The sequence below is a fragment of the Fukomys damarensis genome, unplaced genomic scaffold (genome assembly GCF_012274545.1).
Source record: "Fukomys damarensis isolate Sample0158 unplaced genomic scaffold, DMR_v1.0_HiC HiC_scaffold_10, whole genome shotgun sequence".
In the NCBI taxonomy this organism is placed as follows: domain Eukaryota; kingdom Metazoa; phylum Chordata; class Mammalia; order Rodentia; family Bathyergidae; genus Fukomys; species Fukomys damarensis.
The window spans coordinates 14,208,905-14,218,058 of record NW_022900922.1 but is presented as its reverse complement, the minus strand read 5'-3'; the positions used below and the strand labels follow the sequence as shown (position 1 = coordinate 14,218,058).

Genomic DNA, 9,154 nt, shown 5'->3' with positions numbered 1-9,154 from the left:
TATGGGGGATCAAACTCCAGAACTTGTGCTTGCCAGGTGGAACCACTGAGCTAAATCCCCGGCTATGTGTTCAAAGAGAAAAGCAAAATCATTTTTATAGATCTTGGGAGGCAGTACGGTTTGCCTTCTGCGCTCAGTGAAGAGACAGATGGTCCTTCGCTGCCCTTGTGTCGACACACGTGTGATAGAGAGGAAAGAATTCAGAGGCGGCTGCATCGGGCTCAGTGTTTGTTTTATGACTGTATGTGGGCTACATCATCACTTCGAGCCTCAGATTCCCCATCTGGAAAAGAAGTGTATCTGCTTTAGTAGCACAGAGGATTAAGTCAGATGATGTACAGTAAGTGCTCAGCACATCGGCTCTCAATGTTTGATGTACATCACAATCACCTAGACATTAATAAAGAATTTAGAGGCCCACATGCACTGGGTAAGATAAAGTGCTCTGTATTTCACCAACATTCCTGTGCAAGCCTGATAGACACCAAAGTCGGAGAAATTCTAGTCTATTATTTTGTAGACGTTCAACATGTTAGTCCTTTGCCCCACTTTTATACTGAAAACATTCAAAATTTTGTAGCAATTTAAAGGGTGTTAGTTTTGACTTAACCTTGAGTTTCAAAAGCCAGAAAGCTGGAGAGAGAGAAATTATGTGTAGATAAAGCTCCACATGTATAGCCCTAAAGGCTTCATCTTTCAGCTTAAGGTTGCAACAACAACAACAACAACAACAAAAAAAAAAAAAAAAAAAAAAAAAAACAGCAAACTCATAGCCAGTGGAGGGGGAGCAATTGTTTGATCTAGATCTAGAACGAGATCAAACTGTAGTAATTTATAATTATAAAAATTGAGTTATAAGCAAAAAATAGAATTCCAAAATAGAAGCATCCAGCTCCAAGCTGCCTCATTGGTGCATTCTAACAAATGTTTAGGAAAGAAACACCAATCCTCCACAAACTCTTATAGAATTTACAAAATCAGGGAACATTTCTCAAGTTATTCTTCCAAACCAGGAGTATCCCAACAACAAAACAAACAAAGGTATCATGTAAAATCGACAAGCCAGTATCTTTTATACAGATGCAAAAGCTAGCTATGAGATACGAGCAAAACAAATCCAACAATATCAGTGACTGCTTAATCAGTTTTCTCTCTGGCCTCCTATCCTGAGTATGATGAAGGATCAAGTCGATGGGCAGCAGTGGGAACCAGCTAACTATAGTTATTATAGTTATAAAATGACTGATTATTGCCATTTTTGCATTCAGAAGAAAAGTAATAATCTAGAAAAATGTAACTTTTGTACACTTTTAGCTCAGTGGCACCATGCCTGCCTTACAAGAGCAAGGTCCTAAGTTCAATTCCAGGTATCGGAAAAAAAAAAGGTAAAAATTCACCTCAGCTTTTTAAAAAGTTTAATTTTATTTTCTTTTTTCCATAATTTGTGCTTCTTACTACATGTTTTTAGAACATGGCCTCTATTTTCTGTTTCTGAACATGTTAAATCAACTGATATTATTGTGTTTGACAGTATTATTTTTATTTCCTTCATAGGATTTGAGGCAGCTCTTCTACCTCTATCTCTACCCTTTTCCTTCTCTTCCTCCTCCTTTTCAGGCCCCCTTCCTCCTTCTCCTTATTCCTGTGCTAGGAATTTATCGCAGGCCTCATATATGCTAGGCAACTGGTGTACCACTGAGATACACTCCCAGCCCATTTTATTTTTTGAGATAACTTCTCACTACATTGCCCAGGCTGGCCTTGAACTTTGAATCTTTCTGCCTCAAACTGGGAGTAGCTGGGATAACAGGCCTACATTTTAAATACATTTCTGAATGTAAATGCTGCATGTCAAGCAACATAAGAGTATTGGAGCTCAGGAAATCTCGGACACGAGGAGCCTGACCCCCCACCCCATATCGTCACAGACCTCCTGTGCTCACAGGAAAGGCCCAAGGCCTAGCAGGAGTTCACAGAAGGCTCCCTTCTCCCTGCAGGTGCGCAGACCAGGGAGAGAAACAGTAGGGAAGGCAGGGAGTGGCCCTGACCCCAGACCCTGGTTTTCTCTCTCCTGTGGAACAAAAGGCCTGAGCCACTGGAAAAGGACAGAAAAGTTCTTATCTGTAGACAAGGGTGAGGACTCATCTCATTTGAGGCAAAGACAAAAGACAAAAGTCCTCTGTTTAAGAGAGAGGGCTCCAGTAAACTATAGTTAGCTGGTTCCCACTGCTGCCCATCGACTTGATCGTTCATCATACTCAGTACAGGAGGCCAGAGAGAAAACTGGTTACACAGTCACTGATATTGTCGGATTTGTTTTGCTCGTATCTCATAGCTAGCTTTTGCATCTGTATAAAAGATACTGGCTTGTTGATTTCACATGATACCTTTGTTTGTTTTGTTGTTTGGATACTCCTGGTTTGGAAGAACAAGTTGAGAAATGTTCCCTGATTTTGTAAATTCTATAAGAATTTGTGGCGGATTGGTGTTACTTTCCTAAACATTTGTTAGAATGCACCAATGAGGCAGCTTGGAGCTGGATGCTTCTATTTTGGAATTCTATTTTTTGCTTATAACTCAATTTTTATAATTAAAAATTACTACAGTTTGATCTCGTTCTAGATCTAGATCAAACAATTGCTCCCCCTCCACTGGCTATGAGTTTGCTGGGGATTTTTTGTTGTTGTCATTTTTGTTTTTTCTTTAAGCGCTGTACTTCTATTTTGGAATTCTATTTTTTGCTTATAACTCAATTTTTATAATTAAAAATTACTACAGTTTGATCTCGTTCTAGATCTAGATCAAACAATTGCTCCCCCTCCACTGGCTATGAGTTTGCTGGGGATTTTTTGTTGTTGTCATTTTTGTTTTTTCTTTTCTGTTACTGGGGATTAAAAACAGGGCCTTTGCGCTGGACTACATCTCTAGCCCTTATTTTATTTTTAATTTTGAGACAAGGTTTTGGCTAAGACACTAAGTTGTTCAGGCTGGGCTTCAACTTTTGATCCTCCTGCCTCAGCCTCCCAGAGTGCAGAATTTATGCCCAATTCCTGGGTATCTTGATGGAGATCTTTAAGTTTTCAAGGGTGCTTAGAGCTAGGGGGAGATTCTGAGCAAAGCCCAGGTTACACCCCCACAAAGCTCATCCCTTCATAGACTCAGCCATTATTCTTGAACAAATATTCCTTAGATTTTTTGTAAGCTTTTGAGTAATTTCCAGCATCTGAAAATTTTTTTTGTCATTTTCCCCCCGCCATGATCATTGCTTTGAACAGATTTTCAGATGTTCACATTTACATCCCTCCCAAAGATTTAGCTTCATGTGTCATAGTTACTCCTAGACCTAATTTTATACGTACACAACTAAGAACCCCAGAAGATACAGTTGCTTTCTTTTGAATTTAGGAGGCTGCACAATGTTCTCCACTTTGAGATCCTTAACAGTAGATACTTTTTCTCACTCACTGTCTGCCGTGGAGCTCAGTACTGAGTTTGGCACACGAAGTGTAGGGAAAATGCAAACTCATTCTTTGCGTAGTGCCTGATCCCCACTCACCACCTGCGCTGAACTTGTAAATCCCGTGGAAGAGCGAGGATTCCTGGAGCCAAGAGTGGGTTGTGCCCGGGGCCAGATTCCATGTCTCTGACACGTTAGAGATCCCAAGTAAACTGTCAGTTTATAGGTGGAAGTTTTACAGCCTCTGTAACCTGAAAATTCAGCTTTCTAAAAACTTGTTGATTGTCAGTCTGAGATAGCCAGTCTGAGATAGTCCTCCTGAAAGGAGATAGAAACATCAAATGCAGAGAAGGGGTCCTGCATGGTTGGTGCTTTCACAGCAGAACCAAACAAAGACATAGATGGTATGGGGACCCAGGGCCACACAGACGGGGAGTTAAAAACACAGCAGCTGCGAACACATCCTCCTGACAGGACTCAGGAAAGGACCGGCCTCCCAAAAGCCAGCCTCACCCCAGCAGAGCCCACCAGTGAGCTCAGAGCCCAGCACTGACAGGGCAGCCAGCACCCCGCACTCTCTGCAAACTTGAATCCCTTACTACACGGGGGACCTGGACGGGAACTTTTGGTGGGAACTCTTTCTCCTTTAACTAAACCCTTCCTTTCTGGGGAGGAGCCACCTGCCTGACTTACTCTTGGTCAGACTGGTGGCTCCCTTCTAGTGCAAGCCAAAGTCTCCTTAAAATCTTGCTTATGCCCTTATTCCTTCAGGTTCAGGCTCTGGTACCATTTCTGGATCCAGGAACTCAGCCCTAGTAGTAAGTCTGTACTAAATGGTCTCTTGGTATTGATTGAGCTCAATTCCCCAAATCTCATTTACAATAATAGTCATTCTAATGATGAGCAGAAACCCCATCTAACAGCCTGAATTACATTTTTAAAATATAAAAGTGCTAATGAAGCCAGGTATGGCAGCATGGGCCTGTAATTCCAGCATTCTGAGAAGCTGAGGCAGAAAGATCATAAGCTCAAGCCCAGCCTGGGAAATTTAGTATTGTGAAACTCTGTCGCTTAGTTGGGCATGTGGCACCTGCCTATAATCTCAGCATTGAGAAGACTGAGGCAGGGGGATCGCTGGGAGTTCAAGGCCAGCTTGAAACTACATAGTTGTCTCAAAAAACAACAACAAAAAAAGACCCTGTCTCAAAAAATAAAATAAAAAATTTGAAAAGGTCTGGAAATGTAGCTCAGTGTGAAGGCTCTGGGTTCAATCCCCAGCAGTATAAAAACAAAAAACAAAAAACAAAACTAAAACTCACTAATGAAGGGAGGAGACTTTTTTCAAAAATAGCTTTATTGCATTATAATTCTTTGGTAACTAATGGAGGATTCACTCATTGATTTACAAGTATTTATTGAATACATTGAGTACTGGGAGTAGAATGGTAACCAAGATAAGCATGGCCTCTTCCTTCCTAGGACGCAAACAGCAACCCAAAACCAAGAAAACAGTGAAAAAGTAATCTCCTGAGAACATCATGGAAATTCTGGACTCATAGATATCCACTATGCATTGTAGCAACATCACTAGAACATCTGCTGGGGTGCATAGTCCCTACAGGGGTTGACAACATTTTTGAATGATTTCTCCATGTCCTGCTTCTCCTTTGGTCACTGCTGTGGACCTTTCATGCCTGCTGTGGTCTCTTCACTCACTCCGTCTTTTCCATGTGTCTTGTTCTCCCTCATCCCCTTAAGCCTGAGGGTATGGTTCCTTCTTTAAGGAGTTTGTTCCCTCAATGAGAGAGTCACAAGGAAATAGGACAATTTCAGAAACTGCAGGACTCCCCTTTCCCCCTAGGTCTTGGTCTCAGAAAGCTGAGGACTCTGGCTAAAATGCTATTACTCCTGGGAACTTGTTTGGAGTCTTCTAAGTTGTTTCTGTATGGAACTGAATGAGTTTATTTGAGCTTTTTCTGAGAACAAGTTTTGAGTGGGAGAGAAAGAAAAATTGCCAGTGGTAGATAACTGAAGCTGTTGGGGGAGGAGGCCGACATGAAGTGAAGATGCTGCTGTCACAAAGAGGGTGAGGGATGCCACCATAACAGGGCAGGGATGAGTCAGTACTTCCGGCTGAACTAATTTTACTATACTGTCAAACTAGGTTGCTATGCTCCTTTCAAATGCCCTCTGAAATATCACATTGACAGGTAAATTTAATTACTCAAATGCCACTGACATAATATTTGGGATACAATGACCCTTGGGTTATCTGGAACAGGGTGGAGTCTCTCCCTATTCTGTGCCTCTGATATATTTCTTTCCTACGAACTTCACTCCTTCCCAGTCTTCAGGGTGGGAACTGTTCTCGAGACCCTGAGTTCACAGTACTGAGTATCAAGTCAGTGAACTGAAAATTAAGGTTAGAGAAGAACAGAAATGGATTTGAGAGTGGCCAAAGAAGACTGAGGTGTAGAGAATGAATAGAAGTTAACCAGTTCTGTTACAGATGAGGTTATGGGCTTTGGTTTGGTTGGACCATTGGTTCACACAGTTGCCACTGCTGTGTTCCATCCCTTGAATGTATCAACTCCTCCCTCTTCCTCAACAATATGGAAAGCTCTGTGCAAAATATTCCCTCAGCAACCTAGTGCAGATTTTAATCATTAATTACTCTTTTCGTTTCTGTAGGACCATTGCAAGCATTTTTTCAATTTTAACTGATTAATTTTAATGAGATTTTACAATCATATTGAACAATAATATAAAAGAAATATCTTAAATTAACCCAGCATTTAAACGAATAGCAGTTGCATGAAATTACTCATACCATCCAACATAAAATATGTGGACATAACAATTACAAACCATCTGTTAAACTGGCATCTTCTTGTACAGGAATGAAAATTCAATTAAGTTTTATCATTGAGAAGTGTAGATGACAGATCCCATATTAAAGTCCACAGCCAGCGAATTGTTCTAGTAAAGAGCGGTTGTCACACAGTTAATGAGCTGAAGCAGGCTCCCTGATTAGATACTCTGTAAATAATGTGCTGTTCACCAGCTCTTGAACACTGGTACTGTTTGCAAGGATGGTGGTTGCTTATAAAAATGTGCCCATATGGAAGGTAAATTGGAACCGTCTTGCAAAACAGTCCAGAGTCGTCTGGTTAACGTATGATTCACCACTTTAGCTAGAGAGGCTGAAATTAAATCATACATGAGATAAAGGATGTCTTGGAAGTGGAGAAATGAAAATCAGATTTCGGCTGTCTCTAATGAAGTTTGATTTGCTGGAAGCTGTGTATCTATGGCTCGTAGACGGATTGCCAGTTCTGAGGGACTGACGTCATGACATAGCAGGGCTCAGCTGAGGGTCTTTGCCATCCAGAGGGAGCTCAGCAACGTTGTCAGCAGTTCTCAGGACTGGGAGTCCTGACAACTAACAGCAGAACAAATGGGCTTATAGTTTTAGCAGTGAAATGTGTCTTACAACTCATTGAAGAAGGTCCTCGTTTTCTGACCTCTAGCTGTTATCCGTTTCTATTATGCCAAGAAAAAAGAAACCATATCCAAATCCTTCTAGATGCTCAAGTAGTAACTTGGAGACTTGCCAAAAAGAAGCTTAATTCTCATTCCCATAAAACAAGCCAAAAATAATCTAAAGTGGTTTTCCCTTAGTGCAATCCCCAAAAAACATATAATTAAATAATGCCCTCATGTATCATAAAAGGCAGAGACTACAGCTGCGGACCCTTGGAAAGTCATCAAACTCTTTTGGACTTTTGTTGAGTAATGTCTGTGTGATTTAGCAGCCAGCATTCAGGCCCAGGCAGGATTTGCCAGAGGTGTCTGCAGATGGGTGACCTGTCCCCCCTTGGGCCCAGACACTTCACACTTCAAGGTTCCTGAACGGAACTGTACCCCAGAAAAGGAATTCTTCTGTGAGCTAACTTTATTTTTTTGGTCACTCTTCTAGTTCTCAACGGAGAGTGGCTTTTTCTTTCTTTTTTATCATCATTTGAAGAAGAATAAACAGATTAAAGGACAACAGAAAAGAAAAGAAAGTTTTACTTGATCTGAGGGTAGGTCAGCCATGTGTTTCTTTGGAAGTAGTCTCAGAAACACCTTATGTAGTAGTGGCATTAAAGTCAAACCAGTGTGGTGCACGAGAGCAGAAGAGCATTGGACAGCCGGTGAATCTTGACTTCATTATTAATACTGTGCTTTTTTCATAGATATGTCATTTACAAGCATGAAATGCATACCTTGGGTCTATAGTTAATGTTTTAAAATGACCCATCATGGAACTCCCAACCCTGTCAGTACTTCAAACTGTGCCGCCCCGTGAGGAAGTGTTCTGTGTCCCTTCTAACCAGTCCTGTTCTCTTCCCAGGCAACCACTGATCTGATCTCATCACCACCCTCATTCTCACGTGGCAGATGTCGTGTAGGAGGGAATCATGCACATGTGTGCTGCTGGGTAGGTGTCTTAGAGATTGATCCACGCTGCACTTGACATGTGCAGGGGTTCCCCATTTCGTGAACTCGGTTTGTTTCATGATTCTGGTGGAAAACGGAATGGATTGCAAACCAAATAAATTTTCCCGTAAGGTTCAATGCAAATCAGGTTAATCTGTTCTGAACCCTATGTATTTCTTTAAAACTATAAAATTATAAAACGAAGTACATTACCGTAAGCATGGAGAAGGAGAGAACACTAACCTTGCTTGAGATTACTTCTGACACAGAGGACGGGAAGGTGGGTGGGGAAGAGGTCGCTGTTTGGAGGGAGAGCCCCTTCCATAAGGACATTGGAGAGATCTGCTTCACAGGTCTGCCCTCTTCTTTGTCTCTTAGCTGCAGGGCCAGTTTTGATGAAAAACCGTCTAATGTCACTTGTTTTTTCCTGTGTTGCATAACCTTCCAGAAATGAGAGACTATGTTATCATTCATCAGATTCAACCCTGTGTTCATTACAGTTGTTAGAGTTGGTGCGGTGCTTCTCAAAGAAATACTGACATTCATTCCATTTTTTCCACATATTTATCACAACTTCTTCCCCGTTTTCCTCCTCCTCAGTGCAGTGTCCTCAACAAGCACCTTCTACTGCTTCACTCTGGAGTTCAGCAAGTCCCTAGCTCCTCTGTGTCTGCACCCACGCTCCTGCCTGTGGGCACAATGTCCCCCATACCTGTGTCTCAGATGCTTCAAAGTCACAGACACACTCTGTCGCAGTTTCCTCCAGGCTGAGTTGAAGGTCCGCTGTGTGGGATCTTCCCAGGCTTTGTCAGTGAGGTCGATGCAGTGGAAGACACTGCAATGTTTTTTTATTTTTTCTTTTTTGGTACCAGTGATTGAACTCTACACTGAAATGTTTCTTTCAGAGCTCTTTCAGAGTCACAGAGGTCTCTCCAGTGACATTAAAACACCTGGCGAAGAGCAACTTTGTGGGCAGCTTTTTGAAGTTGCAGATCACTTGCTGGCCATGGGCTGCAGAAGAGGTATCATATGGCAAGGGGGCTTGGCCTTTATGAAGTCATACTCAGCGTCCACATAATCAACCAAGGCTGGAAGGTGTGCCGGGGCATCACCCACCAGAAGGCACCTTTCAGGAAACTGTTTGTCAGAAAGACATTTCTGAACAGAGGGTGCAAATACCTTGTGCAGACATCCCATGGACATTGCCTTGTGGCC

At 42.0% G+C, this 9,154-nt stretch overlaps 1 long non-coding RNA gene across 1 annotated transcript; it reads right to left on the bottom strand.

The window, feature by feature from the left end:
* Window positions 1–215: 215 nt before the first annotated feature.
* LOC104860716 lies at window positions 216–8,948 on the bottom strand. The gene is made up of 3 exons (XR_779779.1): window positions 8,652–8,948; window positions 8,183–8,380; window positions 216–283 (listed from the first exon to the last, which is right to left on the bottom strand). It is a non-coding gene; the product is annotated as an uncharacterized LOC104860716 (long non-coding RNA).
* Between the last annotated feature and the right edge of the window lie 206 nt (window positions 8,949–9,154).